Below are 16,085 nucleotides of genomic sequence, written 5' to 3'. Positions count from 1 at the left end.
TCACAAAAACCGGCGTCGTGTGCACGGCCCCTTATACAGAGCCAGAGCGAAGCAACAATACCAGGATTTGTCTTTGTGTTGCAAAGTTTGTTTGTTTGTTTGTTTGTTTCATGTCACTGCAGTCTACACATTATATTTCCAGGGCATTGAAACCCCTCACTCGTAGTACCAGTATGGATACTGTTTTATTTTTTTTCATATACACAGGAGAGATATTAAATCCAAGTGCTATAGGTAGGGGATTTCACACAGTGGCCAATCAACAACCAAGCCTATTTACTATCAAAGCCAAAATCACTAACAAATCACAAAGCACTTAACAAGCTAACCCACCAACAGAACAGCCTCTAAGACCATTTCACTGGAGTTATCAAGCAGGCACCTTCCTTCAGGTGTTTCATAGGCCCACGGCTCCTCCAGAAACCTCAACAGGTATCTGGCGTCCCAGTTTTAAATGATTATCGGCCAGTTGCCTTAACATCAGTTTTAATGAAGTCTCAAAAAGATTGTTTTCAAATGTGTCATTAGGGAAGTGCAACAGGAATTTTGCAATTTGCTGGAAGGAGCACAGAGGATTTTCGTTTGTATAAAGAATCTTTATTTGCATGGTTTTATAGTCTGGCAGTTCCATACCCTGCAGGCCCCTTGTTGGTCTTGTCAAAACCGTTTTGAGGATAATTAGACGTCCAACTGCTTCCGGTTATCCCACTCAGATGGCTCTGTGGACCAATGGTGGAGCTTATATCGAACATCCCATGTTTGTAGCTCTGTGAGAATCTTAGGATGTCTCACATGCACTGCTATTGTTATATTTTGCTGATCGGATCATAAACTAAGAAGAATGACCAAAGAATTTGTTGCTGGTTCTTGGTATTTGTTGGTGCCTTTATCAAGGGCTTGTGGTGTGTCTGATTATGTTTTTGATTGCATCGCATTGAAGACGACGTGGCGTCTGTGTGTGTGTGTGTGTGCGTGTGTAGGGTGGGGGGACATTGAAGATGATGACGGATGCCTGCTTGCTAACCAGTGATAATGAAATGCTCTCAAAGGCTGTTTTGTTGGTCATGTTATTGGTGCACGAAAGCTGTTGGTGATTTTTATTTTTGTTTGTCTTTGGTGGAGCATTCAGGCAATTGGCAGGACATGTGGTAAGTGAGACCAAATGATTTCATGATACTCCTCCAATAACCAACTGAACTACAATAACCAGTTTAACTGGAACAGTGGAATGGCCTACCTGGTGCTGTCCAGTTCCATGGGTCAGCATGAAAACAGAACACATTCTAAAGTCCACAAAAGCAAAAACTGCTCCGCCCTCAGTCACTCAAGATATTTGCCTTCAAGTTGACTGAGCTGAGCTCACTGCAGAAACAACCATGGCCAAGGTAAGCAAACTGTTACGTTCTAAATGTTGGGTTATATAAATATAGATAATTTCCTCAGGACCACTGGTCAGTCTGGTCCGATATGGGCAATGTATTACTTCAGTTTTAATGCAGCTGGTCCTTATTTTAACCCATTTTTTTCTGAAAACATAATTTTGTCCAGTCTTGTTTTCTAGGTCATCACAATTTTAAAACTGTCAAAAGTTTACAACTCATGCTTGTGTCTCATCAGATTGCGTGCCTTATATTACAGGACAATGTGTGAATAAATTACATGGTGAATTCCATGTTCTGTTTTATGAAAACACCTCAAAGCTCAAATGAAAGCAGAAAAAAAACAGACCTCACTCTGGATGGTGTACTATAGCAAGCTGTTATATGCAGGATGGTTAAAGATAATGTGAAGATAATGTGAAGATATTGATAAAACATTGAGAAGATATTGAGAAGATAATGTGAAGATATTGATCAAACATTGAGAAGATTTTGAGAAGACAATGTGAAGATAATGAGAAGATATTGTGGAGATAATGTGAAGATACTGAGAAGATAATTTGACAATAATGGTGATGAGACTGGTGCTGCTGTGATTAACGTTATTTGTTTATTTTTCTTTCTCAGCTGGAATTGGTCCCCTATTGGAAGCTCTCTGTTACCGTCCTGCGAGCAGAACTTCACCACTCCCATGACTACTGTAAGTCCCGTCAATCAATCTGTGTTCTGTCCGCTTGACTGTTAATTGTCTCTTTTCACTGTTTTTTTTTTCTGTTTTTTTTTTACTAACGCAATAGATTGCCAGATATGGAAGATATTTCAGTGTCTTCTATTGCCATGCTTCAACTATTGTTAGGTATAGCAGAAAATATGTGGATGGAATTGAAATCCTCTAACTAACTAAATAATGTGCGGAGTTTTGTACAATATGTGCATGAATTCAATGTGTACACAGTTGTTCTTGAAGATAAAACAACTTTTTTCCCAGATAGCGGCAGAGAAACTGAAATGAATTGAACTGAACTGATTGCTAGTACTAACCCTAACCCCCTCTTGGTGGTTCTCTTCAGGGTCGAAGTCGGACTGCTATGTGACTCTGAAGCTCCCCACGTCTTCCGCCCGCCTGCACCGCACCAGGACAGTTCCCAACAGCGACAGCCCTGAGTGGAACGAAACGTTCCACTTCCGCGTGAACAGCCATGTCAAGGTCTGACCCACACAGACGTCTCAATGTTGTGCTGATCCTGCTTATAGACCCTTTAAAACCATATTTACAAACATCTGATGTAAAACTTTACAGACAAATTGTTATTAACTGTTGATGTTATCAACTATACTTATTGCCTCCCCCTTGGTTAAGATACCAGGTTGGTGTGTCTCAAATTCATCAGTTTGAGGGTCCACCTACTCAAAGTTGAATAACTTTTAAAAGTGCTTTCCTTTCTCAATCTATCCTTTTTTACACAACTATCCTTCTCTTACAGAATGTTCTAGAATTGCAAATGTTCGATGATGACACATTCTTTGGAGATGATATTTGCACGGCTATCTTGTTTGATCTAAGTAACCTCACCATGGGCCGAAAACAGACCAAAGTGTTCATAACAAATGCACAGGTAAAGCTCTCTTGAAGAAACATTATGACATTTTACCATGTTAATAACAAAATGTGGTCAACTGACATCTTTTTTTTGTTTTGTTTTTGTCTATGCTCAGACAAATGATAAGTTATGGGTCGAATTTGAGATGGTTGAGAGGTAAGAGAACAGACAAGTTAATAAATAAATACATAACTGAATACATACGTACATACATACATACACTTTTATTGCATTAAAACACTGAAATAGAAAAGATAAACTGTTGTCCTGGAAACATTGAACTGTTAGGACTGTGAAAGCAACTGTAGGTTGAAAAAAGCATTGGCTTCAATTATTTATAATAGGCTGATTGCTGCCCTGCATATTTTATCATATGCTCCTTTTTTTCATCTGTGTTTTTTAGAGTGTTACAATAGCTCTATAAACTGCATAACCATCAGATGCCTATTAAACGCCTCACATTTGTCCTTCTTGTTTTTAGCGCTGAAGCACCAGGTTCTTACCTGTCCAATGGAATCTTGGTGGTAGGTGTCACTTTGTGTAGTCTACTTAAATGATTCAGAATAATATTTGTTGATATGAGTATGATGTTACAGAATTCTGTTTGCAGTGTGCATATTGCAGTGATATTAATATGTAGTATACGTAATAATTGCAATTTATAAATATGCAGTGTCAATTCTATAAAAAATGTTAGCATAAACATGTAATAAAATATCACTTTGGTAATACTTGACGGTATCTATATAGGAGTGACATGACACTGTCATGACACATGAACCATAACTCTGACCCTAACCCTTACCCTAAACCTAACCCTAACTTGTCGTGACAAAAACCGAATGACACTTAATAACAGAAGCGTAATGTCATAAACGTTTATGGGTTGTTTATAATGTTTATGACACGTTCATGACAGTGTCATGTCACTCTTATATCGATACCGTCAAGTAAAGCGTAACACTTTCAGTCGAGATAAAGGATAAATTATGAATTATGGCTCACATTCGTCCTGATTCTTCTGCTTCTAGGCACCACCATTCTCAACTCTTGACATCACGGTAAAACACCCAGGTAAGCAGTAGAACACATTGAAGGATCGATCAAAGAAAGAAAATAAATCACCAGCTTTAGTACAGCTGTCAATTTTTGTTCAGGGGGGAAACACTTTTTCAGTTCACTTAGGTATATGTTCTCTCTCTGTGTGTGTGTGTGTGTGTGTGTGTGTGTGTGTGTGTGTGTGTTGCAGAAATACAGAGCTTAATACTGAAGCTGAAAGGAGCTTATAGAGAGGAACATGTTCTCACCTCGGACCTGATGGACTCTTTACGTTACTACATCAACAGAGACTTGGAGACAGAACTCTCTGTGCAGGTACACACACACACATCAACACATAAACACACACACACACACACACACACACACACACACACATAAATGAATGCATGCATACACGCAGGCACACACACACACACACACACACACACACACACACACACACACACACACTTAGTCCTGAAGAAAAATGTTCTCATTTTAGGTGTGGTGGACTCAACTAGAACTGCAGCAATTTATATATTAATTAATTGTGAACTATTTTGATAGGCAATTGTTATAATCTTGAGTATTGTCAAACCACATTCTGAATAATCTTTTGGGTGTAGACAAAGCAAAGCATTGGAAGATGTCATTGTTGTCTCAGGAAAAGCACAGATTGACATCCTCCACCTTTTTTGACATTTTAAAAACTACTGATTCATTTAGAAAAGACAATAATTTTCAGGTAACAAAAAGGAAGATACTCATTGCAAACCAATAGACTATACTATTGAGAATTTGAGACTATGCCATACATTTTATTTCTATTTATTTTTCATTAATTTTATTATTTCATAATCTGCTGTCAACAGGTTGACGATGCCATTCAGTCAATCAATCTTTCACCAGATTCTTTGCGGCCAGTCAGTGCTAATCAGGAAATGAAAGTGCCTCTTGGAGAGGTAGTACACAAACTCTAACATTCATCTATTGCTCAATTTGAACACATTTGAATAATAAAAAAGAAAATCAAACAACACCATTTTATTTCCCACAGGATTTTGTTAACCTGGAACTGAAAACAGGGGAAAGGTAAAACCTCCCTCTACCTAAAAACTTAATACACTCTCAATTCTCCACACAGGCATACCTTGGTAATGTGCTTCATTGTATACACAACATGTTTGTAACTGTATGTAAATCACTTACCGGTATACATTGTAGGTCCACTCCTTATTCAACATTTCCTAGTGAGCTAACCAAAGACATACAAAACCTTGCAGTCACCACCCAGAGCAGGAGTGCACAGTGCAACGTATAATGTAGCACATGCTACAAAAAAAACAGTTTTGGATGATTATCCAGCTTGGCACCGGTGACACATTATTTTAATGAGGTGTTTGTAACTAGATACCGATGTTAGAAAGTCAACCTCAGCAAAAAAAGTTAACATACAGCCCTGATTCAGAGCCTTGTTGGCACTGCTAGAAGCTTGCTAACATGCTAACTGTGTCCTTTGAAGACAGGAATGTCGTACTGTGATGAATGGCTGGTGGTAATGGCACATGTGTTCATCTGTCCTTCATGTAAACGTACACAACCAGAATTTGAAGATGATAACCAAAATGTCTTCCTTGATAAAAAAAAAAGCCGACCTCAAAGAAAGTAGCAAACTGTTTCATAGTCTTGTTTTAAACTAGAACTGCAAAGCACACTCTGGTTGGGGTAACGCATACACCATCATGACCTCTGACCTAAATGATTTAGGCTAAATCCAACCTCTGACCTAAATCCAACAATTAACACGAGACAACAGATGTTTTGGTCATCATTTTCAAATTCTGGTAGTGTACGGTTTCTATTATGTCTATGGTGTATGGTTACGTGAAGGAGTCAAAAAAAGTTAACATACAGCCCTGATTCAGAGCCTTGTTGGCACTGCTAGAAGCTTGCTAACATGCTAACTGTGTCCTTTGAAGACAGGAATGTTGTACTGTGATGAATGGCTGGTGGTAATGGCACATGTGTTCATCTGTCCTTCATGTAAACGTACACAACCAGAATTTGAAGATGATAACCAAAATGTCTTCCTTGATAAAAAAAAAAAAAAGCCGACCTCAAAGAAAGTAGCAAATTGTTTCATAGTCTTGTTTTAAACTAGAACTGCAAAGCACACTCTGGTTGGGGTAACGCATACACCATCATGACCTCTGACCTAAATGATTTAGGCTAAATCCAACCTCTGACCTAAATCCAACAATTAACACGAGACAACAGATGTTTTGGTCATCATTTTCAAATTCTGGTAGTGTACGGTTTCTATTATGTCTATGGTGTATGGTTACGTGAAGGAGACATGAACACATGTGCCATTACCACCAGCTATTCATCACAGTACGACATTATGATTTTAAATTAGCCATATCGCCACGGTGAGTAAGGCTCTGTGTAATAGTTTCTATTATTTTATTTGATCGATTACATTTCTTGAGGTCCTTTTCGTGATCAAAGTGTAACTGACATAAATATGCTGTTACTGTTGCCCTCTTCACTGTTGTTTGGTGACTGTGACACTGCAGCTCAGAGGAGAATCTGGCGTTGCGTCTGGACTTTAACATCCCGTCGGCTGAGAGGGACTTCCTGGAGAAGAGGAAGGCGGTGGTGGGGCATGCTCTGCAAAAGCTGCTAGGGCTCAGCTCACCTCCTCAGACAGATAAGGTAGTGTGTGTGTGTGTATGTGTGTGTGTGTGTGTGTGGTGTGTATGTGTGTGTGTGTGTATGTGTGTGTGTGTGTGTGTGTGTGTATGTGTGTGTGTGTGTGTGTGTGTGTGTGTGTGTATGTGTGTGTGTGTGTGTGTGTGTGTGTGTGTGTGTGTGTGTATGGTGTGTGTGTGTGTGTGTATGTGTGTGTGTATGTCTGTGTGTGTTTGTGTGGGTGTGGGTGTGTGTGTGTATGTGTGTGTGTGTGTGTGTGTGTGTGTGTGTGTGTGTGTGTGTGTGTGTGTGTGGGTGTGTGTGTGTGTGTGTGTGTGTGTGTGGGTGTGTGTGTGTGTGAGTGTGTGTGTGTGTGTGGGTGTGGGTGTGGGGTGTGTATGTGTGGTGTGTGTGTGTGTGTGTGAGAGAGAGAGAGAGAGATAGATAAGGGAGTAAACCAGAGGGATAGGGGGGTGGGGGGTGCATTGAAGGGAAGATACAGATCAGAGTTTGGTTTCTTGCCGAGCAGGTTTTTTGCATACAAGGAATTTGTCTTGTTTGTGTAGATCAAATTAGCCAGAGATGGTATTTCATTTTGCTTGATAATCCCTTTTGTTCATCAGTGGATAGAGGCTTTAATTTTTCCAACTCTACAAACCAAGTGGAACATTAAAAACAAGAATGCTCTTTTGGGGGCTAAGGAAGGGGGAAAGGCACGCACACACACACACACGCACACACACACACATGCCCACGGAGAGATGACTCCCCTCAATGTACAAATTTGGTCCAAATATGTGTTCGACTACATTGGCCAGCTCCTTGGCTAATGACCTGGGATGCAAATAGAGAGAGTGAAGGCCTGGGCCAGACACACTCAGACATACAGTAACACAATACCTACAGTACCTCCACTGCCTACATTTCCCAGAATGCTCGTACATGATGCTACATTCTGAATCACTCCCTATTGAAGGCATAATGTTCATAAACAGTTGTACTCATTATTGACCATTTCAACTGCATAAACTAACATAAGGCATTTCTGGTGGCACATAAAACAACATTTAGTAGTTTTTATAGTAACTTGGGGACACAAAAAAGTTAAAATCAACAATTTGTAGAGCATTACGCTAAAGTCCAATAGATTTTACATTTTAATTTCAAAGTATATGTGGTTTTGAATGTTTCAATACAGAAACCGGAAACAATCTAGGAACAGATTGAAAGGGTCTAGAAAGAGAGAGAGATAGAGAGATGATAGAGGACAACAGGTGTGTAGTTATTACACTTGTCTCCAGGACTGACAATGGCAGATGTACAAATATGCCGACAAAAATGTGTGAACAGTACAAAAGTAATTTTGCTGCACTGTTCCTATTTCATGGTAATGGCTGTACTGTTTAGAACCGTTTTGGAAGCTTATTGACCAAAGATTCTAGAACAGAGCTCCGATCTAGGATGTTTGCTATTGACACATCTCCTTCCAGGTCCCGCTGGTGGGTGTGGTTTGCTCGGGGGGCGGGACCAGGGCGATGACGGGCACCTTTGGGAGTCTGAAGGGTCTCCAAGCTCTGGGCATCCTGGATGCTGTCAGCTACATCACGGGAGTCTCAGGAGCCACATGGTGAGAGACCAGCCCCTCAGACAAGATTAGACGACACACACACACACACACACACACACACACACACACACACACACACACACACACACACACACACCTCACTCACACATCTGACTTTCAGTGCAGTGTGACCTTTTCTGAAATGCTCTGTGTGTGTGTGTGTGTGTGAGAGAGAGAATATATAGTGTGAATATACCACATCATAACCAGTCTTACCTGTATGATTTCCATATAATGTTCTGTCTCATATAACATGGCATTATTGCATGTTACAGGGCCATATCTACACTCTACGATACTTCCGATTGGTCGCAAAAGGACATAAGTGTGGTCGCCGAGCCCATGAAGGTTGAGATGATTAAGAGGTACCAGGACATCATGTCCACTGAGCAGCTCCGTGGCTACAGGGAGGAGATGGATCTGAGGGAGAAGGAGGGGGTCCCAGTCACCTACATCGACAAGTGGGGTCTGGCCATCGAACACCTCATCTATGGCAAGGTGCTGAATACAGTCAAGTCAATTCAAGTCAAGTTTATTTAAATAGCACAGGGGTCATTCAGTGTGCTGCATAAGCAATGGCCCAGAGAAATAGTACATAAAAGCACAGAAATGGACACAGAAACAGATAGCAACAAAACCATAAAAGGCACGGTTTTACATTACACACACACACACACACACACACATGCATACACACACATGCATACACACACAGACACACACACATGCACGCACGCACGCACGCACGCACGCACGCACGCACACACACACACACATCTCTCTTTCTCTTAATCTCTCTCTTGTTCATCTCTCACACAAGCAATACAACACACACAGACATATACACACACCCATACATATACACACACCCATAACTTTGTTCAAAATGTATTTGCAAACTGCAATCAGATTGCATATTACACGTAAGCAATAGATTCTGCAGAGCCAATTGCTGAATGTGCACTTTTGCCTGTGCAGAAATGGGACAGTACCCTGTCTGACCAGAGGAGGGCAGTATCTGAGGGACAAAATCCTCTGCCCATCTACACAGCAGTGAACATGAAGACCAGCCAGAAGGGCAACGTCACTGATGCTGGTAAGAGTTTTCAGTTTTATTCCAAACAACCCTTTCTTCTTCTATTAATTAAATTAAGATATTAAACTCAGATCCCGTACAAAATGGAGCACATGGCAAGTGCTGTGCAAAAAAAAAAAAAAAATAGAAATATAATTCAGGGCAATGTCTGCAGTGCATACACATTCGTCCAGCTCTACTGATTAAAGTGGAATTTGCTAATTGTAGTCAGTGAATGTTACTGTATCCGGTGTAGCTAAGATGTTGTGATTCTACAGACTAAAGCATGTTTGGGTCATAGCTTCAGATTGTTCCTTTGTTGTGTTTGCAGAGTGGTGTGAGTTCAGCCCCTATGAGGTGGGCATTCCAAAATACGGTGCGTCCATCCCCACGGAGAACTTTGGTAGCGAGTACTTCCTGGGGTGCATGGTCAAGAACCTTCCAGAGGCACGGCTGCCATTCCTGATAGGTAAGAGATGAAGGAAGCAAGAGAGAAGGAGTGTGTGTGTGTGTGTGTGTGTGTGTGTGTGTGTGTGTTTGAGTGTATAAGTGTGTGTTTGAGTGTGTGTGTGTGTGTGTGTGTGTGTGTGTGTGTTTGAATGTGAATGTGTGTGTGTGTGTGTGTGTGTGTCTGTGTCTGTGAGGGTATGTGTGAGGGGATCCCTGATCATGCAGTACAGCCCCCTCTCCATCCATCCATCCTGTGTGTGTGTTCTGTAGGAATCTGGAGCAGTGCCATGTCCATCAGCCTTAACGATGTGTGGAACTATGTCACTGGCAACAAACCAGCCTGGCTTCCTGGTGATGTCATCAAGACAGGTATTGGTGTTCTGAAGACAGCACTGTGTAGTGTAGTGGTAAGGAAAGTTACCACTACACTGCAGTAGCCTAAAAGTTGTGGTTTCAATACCTGGCTGGTTGTATATACTGTACACATAAATGCATCCATACATGATTAAATATATAGGCTATATATTGTACACATAAATGCATCCATACATGTTGTATACAGTACATGCATATGAAGAGTTTGGTTCCAAAACACTATATCTCCATTTTTAAAAACATTAATAAGTCATGTTATGTCATTGTGTATTTCAGATAATATCAACAAAATTGCAAATGTGTCGTTTTGATTGAGTACAGATTAATTGAATAACAATAACCCAATACAGTTCCACTAAAATTACATGTAAAACAAAATAATAATAACAAATAAGATTAATGAAAATTCATTAAAATGGAGGATATAGCCTTTTGGAACCAAACTCTTCCTATGATTTCTAACGTGTATGTAATTGGTAGCACAGGGAAATGTGGAAGTCAAGCATCTTAAAAGTGGGTAGGCACATTCTTAGCAATTTTGACAAACTACAGTATCAGTCCAGTAGTTTGCCCCAGCAGCTTCAACCAGCTGTCTGATGACTGTGCTGTTGGTGTGTGTTGTCATGTTGGACCCTGTGAGATTTGTGAGGTGTTCTGTCCCCCACAGAGTCGGACAACAGGCCGTCCACGCTCGACACCGTCATCATCAAGCCGGCCACCGACATGGCACAAAGGATTACCGACTTCTTCACCAGCCGACCGATCTCCAGCCACATTTACAACTTCATGCGAGGCCTAAATTTACACTGGGACTACAACAAGACAAGTGGATTCATTGCGGGAAATGGTAAGAATAATGCCACTTCATGTCACATATTATACAGCTGTTGTGTATTATGCTGTTGTATCACATGTTTATATTTACATAATCAATTATATATGTTGTATATGTTCTGCTTATTACATATGTCACACACGTGTGTCATATACAGTATGTGTGATATACTGAATAACCGTATGAGTGTGTGTGTGTGTGTGTGTGTGTGTGTGTGTGTGTGTGTGTGTGTGTGTATGTGTGTCTCTGTGTGTGAAATATGACACGATTTGGAACCAGCTGCCATTGTTATAATAAATCCAACCTTTGGGCTTCCTGTCCAGACACTCACCCTGATGCGTTCCCAAACCAGCTGACCCCAGCGGACGCCACCCTGAACCTGGTGGACGCGGGCTTCGCCTGTAACACAGGTTTCATCCCAGTGCTGCAAGCCCACAGGCGCATGGACCTCGTCCTGTCCCTCAACTACTCCTGGGATTTGGATCAGTTTAAGGTTTACTATGTTATGTTATGTTATGTATTAATAATTGTTTTTACATGAGGTAGTACATCAGTGTGAGCAATGTATGTTATTCTCAAATCAGCCATGTTGTGACACCCTGGCCAGCATGGTGCTCATATCTGAGGCTCTTAATTTGAAGGGACCGTGCACCTGTCATGCCTGACACCATTTCTTATTGATTAAAATAGAGCAAACTGCCTTTTCTCTTGACACTCTTCTGACCCCAATAAATGTAGTTGTGGATAAACAATGACCTACCTAGTTATCACGCTTGACACTAAACAATGACCTACCTAGTTATCATGGTGGTCATGCTTGACACTAAACCACGACCTATCCATTTATCATGGTCATGCTTGAGCTTGAGCACTAAGCCAGGTACATTACTCATCTTCTCTGAGGCACGTTTGACCTGTTTGCCCTGTCAATGTACTCCTCAGGTGTTAAAGGAAACCCAGCAGCACTGTGCTGACCACAGGATCCCGTTCCCCCACATCGATTTCTGCCACGTGGAGAACGAGCCCATGAAAGAGGTGTACGTCTTCGAGGACGAGGAGAACCCCAAAGCACCCATCGTGGTTCACTTCCCCATGGTCAATCTCACCTTCAGGGAGTTCAAAGCCCCAGGTGAGTAGGTGCAAGCCCCGACCCCTCAGAAATCTTTCATTCTCCACAATATACCATGCCTGTGATTATTTCAGCTCAGTCCTTTCATCGTTTCAAATCCCAGGGGCCAGGATGTGTCACAGAATACAGGCATTAACCGTCAATATTGTGATCTTTATAAATGCAATAATTAATGTCATATTGATAAAACCATCTTTTCAGTCATCCATTGTTCCATTTGAATGCTTTTGGGTGTGGTTACATACTCACCACCACTTCACTCGTATTTTGAGTGTAATTTATTTCCCCAAATTAGTTAAAAAGCACAAAGCAATCAAATATAAATTAATTTCACTATTAATAATACATCAAATTATAATGATATTATATATTATATAGTATCAAGTTTTACAGACATTGTGGTGATTTCATTTTAATTATTTTTGCCTCAACAATCCTGCGGTGAAAATCGGATATTGTTGTCAACCCTATACTTCCTGTTGGTTGTTGCACTAAGGTGTCAGGCGCGAGGGGGTGGAGGAACTGAAACAAGGGGACGTGGATGTCAGCACCGAAGACTCGCCGTACGTCACTAGCAACCTGGCCTATCAGCCGGAGGACTTCCAGAAGCTGATGGATCTCATGCACTACAACATCCTGAACAACCGCGACACACTCCTGTCGGCTTTGCGTCGGGCGTTAGAGAGAGAGAGAGTCCACGAAGACGAGGACAAACACGAGGACGAACACTCCTGTCCCTTAATGCAGTGGTTCTTAAACTTTTTGTCTGGCGACCCCACAAAAAAGTATGGCGAGGTCTGGCGACCACACTTTCCCCAAACCAAAACTGGTCAGCGGACCAGCAGCCCATAGGCTGAACCAGATCTCGTTGAAAGACGAAAAAAAATCTCTCTCTTCTCTTAACTGCGTGTAAATAAGAAAAAGGCAGAAAAGGGCAATATTATTTTCCTTTGTTTCACCTAATAATAATTTCAGACTGAATACAGAAAATAATTGGCGACCCCACGGAAGTTTTTGGCGACCCCTAGTTTAAAAATCACTGCCTTAATGGATCCCTCTTTGTTTTCATTTTGATTATTTCGAGCCAGACATAGTCTGTGAGAATATAGAATGATAAGCATGTTTTTATGGAGACCAAGGTGGGTTAAGCATACTGTATCTCATTTACTTTAATTGCATGTTTATAATCGTGATATACTTATTCAAGCATGTCGTGTACATGCATATGAAAAAAGAAAATAAAAAAACAGAGGATTCACACTTACTTCACACAATACTACATGACATATGTTGTACTTGTGAAAAACAGTCTGAAAGGCTTTGAAATTAGAATGTTGCCCCCCATTGTGTCAGAAAATGTATTGCAATGACTCGAGCAAGAAGGGTCACACAAGAGGCAAAACTAAAGAGAGATACACGCTACACTAAAACACATCCATAATCAGTAAACAAAGGTAAAGACACACACACAATAACCCCCCCCCCCCCTGAACCCCAGCCGCAATGCATTGTGGGAACCAATAGCGCTAGTCCAACACACCGACAGTATCAATATATAAAAAATGCATACAAACTAAAAATTGGTTTACTACTCTTCATGTGTTTGGGTGGTGTACATATAGCATTTGCTTGCACATTAATAAAATATACTTCAAATAAACATTCACACTCGTGCTTGTGATTAGTGCTCATTGTTTTGCTAGTGATATGATTGTTGTTTGGAAAAGGTGTCGAACCACTCCTCCTATGGCTATTTGGCTATGAACTTAAATGGCTGATGTAGTCGGTTGACTCTCAGCTGTGACATCGGTGGCTGATCTAGTCGGTGGACTGTCCGCTGGCCTAACGCAGGAGAAGGACGCAGCTTGTGCATAGCTCTCTTTGGACTGTGTCAGTGTAAGAATGCCTTGCTGATGTTGGACCTACGATACACTGCCCTACATCTTTTGCAGTTGTCATCTTTCAACGCGGCTATCAGCGAAAATGTGCTCGACCTATGCCGGGCAACGCGGGGATATTACGCAGGAAACGATACATCCATCGAGGATCCGGCCGCACTGTCATCAATCCGACAACAGCTATGGTCGGCAGATACCGTGGCTTTGCGACGCCCCTAAAGCACCAGGTCCCTCACGTGCTGACCGTGCACTGTGTACTGCACCGTCACAAGTAGCAAAAAACATATCCGACTCACTCCATCAGTCCCTTAATGTAGCGGTCAAATCAATAAACAAAATTAAATCCCATGCTTTGAATGACCGGCTCTTCAGGCAGCTATGTGGGGAAAATGACGAATCCTATCAGCGCCTGCTTTTCCACACAGAGGTGCGCTGGCTCTCCAAGGGGAACTCCTTGGGCAGGTTGTGTGAGCTGTTCCCCTCGGTCCTCGAATTCTTGGGAAAAGGCCAATGCTACGTTGAAAGCTCAGCTATGGTCCTGCCGCCACGATGTGTTCTATCTTTCGGACTTCTTTGGGAAGATGAACGAGGTGTCGCTGAAGCTCCAGGGGAATGGTGTGACTCATCCATTCGAGGGCCGCCATACGCAGTCTTCTCACAAAGCTGGAGCTGTATGGACAAAATTTGAGCAGGCGTCAGTTTCACAACTTTCCACAGTTGACCAAGGTAGGCTAGTAATTAATTATTAGGCTACCATTGTCATCATTCTTTTGACTACACACCAATTAGCCTACCTCACATACAATTTCCTTGAATTTCCCCAGGGGGATCAATAAAGTTTCTATCTATCTATCAATAAAATAACTTACTGTAGCCTACTTACTACTTACATTCAGGTGCTGGATGAACTGACTGATGGCCATCTGCTGGTTTACACGGACCACTTGAAGGCAGTCAAGGCAGATATGGAGGTCCGTTTCAGAGATCTGGACCAGTTAGCCGTCCCCGATTGGGTGATGGAGCCGCTCCAACAAGATGTTGCCAGCAGTGAGGTGGCTATCCAAGAGAGCCTCATTGACCTCCAAAATGATGCTGAGGCGATGGCCACGTTCCGTACCTCTGGTTGGCGAGCGTTGTGGATAACCCATGGACAGTGGTACCCTCAGTTGTGGGAGAGAGTTCACCTTCTTCTCCTCGCTTTCCCCACGTCCTATCTTGTCGAGCAGGGATTCAGCCAAGCACTGCACATGCAGTCAAAATATCGCAACCGCCTAAACTTGATCAGCTCTGGTGCTCTCAGATTGAAATTGACCTTTCAATGTCCAGACGTCAAGACGCTGGCAGCGAGCCATCAACCACAGGGCTCTCATTAATTTTGTTTCATAGCCCGTTTTCCGTTCGCTTTTGTTCTGCAGCTGCTCTGAGCGTAGTCTGCACGAAAGACCGTTACTAATTAAATACGAAATATATATAGGCCAAAACTGGCCTCACGCGCGGAATCTGTTTTTTGATTGGTTGGATTGTTGCGATGTGCATACAGTGGGTCCCCGTTAAGTTTGGACGGGTTCCTTCAGGAATCACGCACCCCATTTTCTCAGCAGAAATGGCACAAACTGCAGTTGACACAAACAACCACAAGGTGTCACTTGGGTGCCACTACTATTTTTGATGCGACTGACTTACTGCTTCCATGACGCAGCGGGGGCACGGGAACTTAAATTGATCACGGTAGTTTAAGCTTACACTTGACAAAACATTCTAATATGAAAATGTAGATGCAATTGTTGTAAAATGGTGCAGCTCCTTTAAGAAAGCACCGTGTGCAGGGATGGAGAGAGAGAAAGCAAGAGGGGATAGGCCTATGTGTGTTAGAACTTAGCGTGTGGAAAAAGTACGTGCTGTTGAGACTGGTAGAGTCATATTCAAAATAATGCAAAAAAAAAAGCAATTATCCTCATTCATTGCAACCAAAGCATACCTG

General features: G+C 41.9%; 2 pseudogenes; one reads left to right on the top strand and one right to left on the bottom strand.

Annotated features, from left to right (window-relative positions):
* The window catches only part of LOC143123348 (uncharacterized), a 685,973-nt pseudogene that overhangs the window by 523,552 nt on the left and 146,336 nt on the right, over positions 1 to 16,085 (bottom strand).
* On the top strand, positions 1,377 to 15,477 carry LOC143110365 (cytosolic phospholipase A2 zeta-like; annotated as a pseudogene).

This window comes from Alosa pseudoharengus, unplaced genomic scaffold, assembly GCF_046254945.1.
Source record: "Alosa pseudoharengus isolate Yale_2024_CS ecotype anadromous, Long Island Sound unplaced genomic scaffold, YU_APseudo_1.1 YU_APseudo_1.1_scf_1, whole genome shotgun sequence".
Lineage (NCBI taxonomy): Eukaryota > Metazoa > Chordata > Actinopteri > Clupeiformes > Clupeidae > Alosa > Alosa pseudoharengus.
This window is presented reverse-complemented; position numbering and strand designations above follow the sequence as displayed.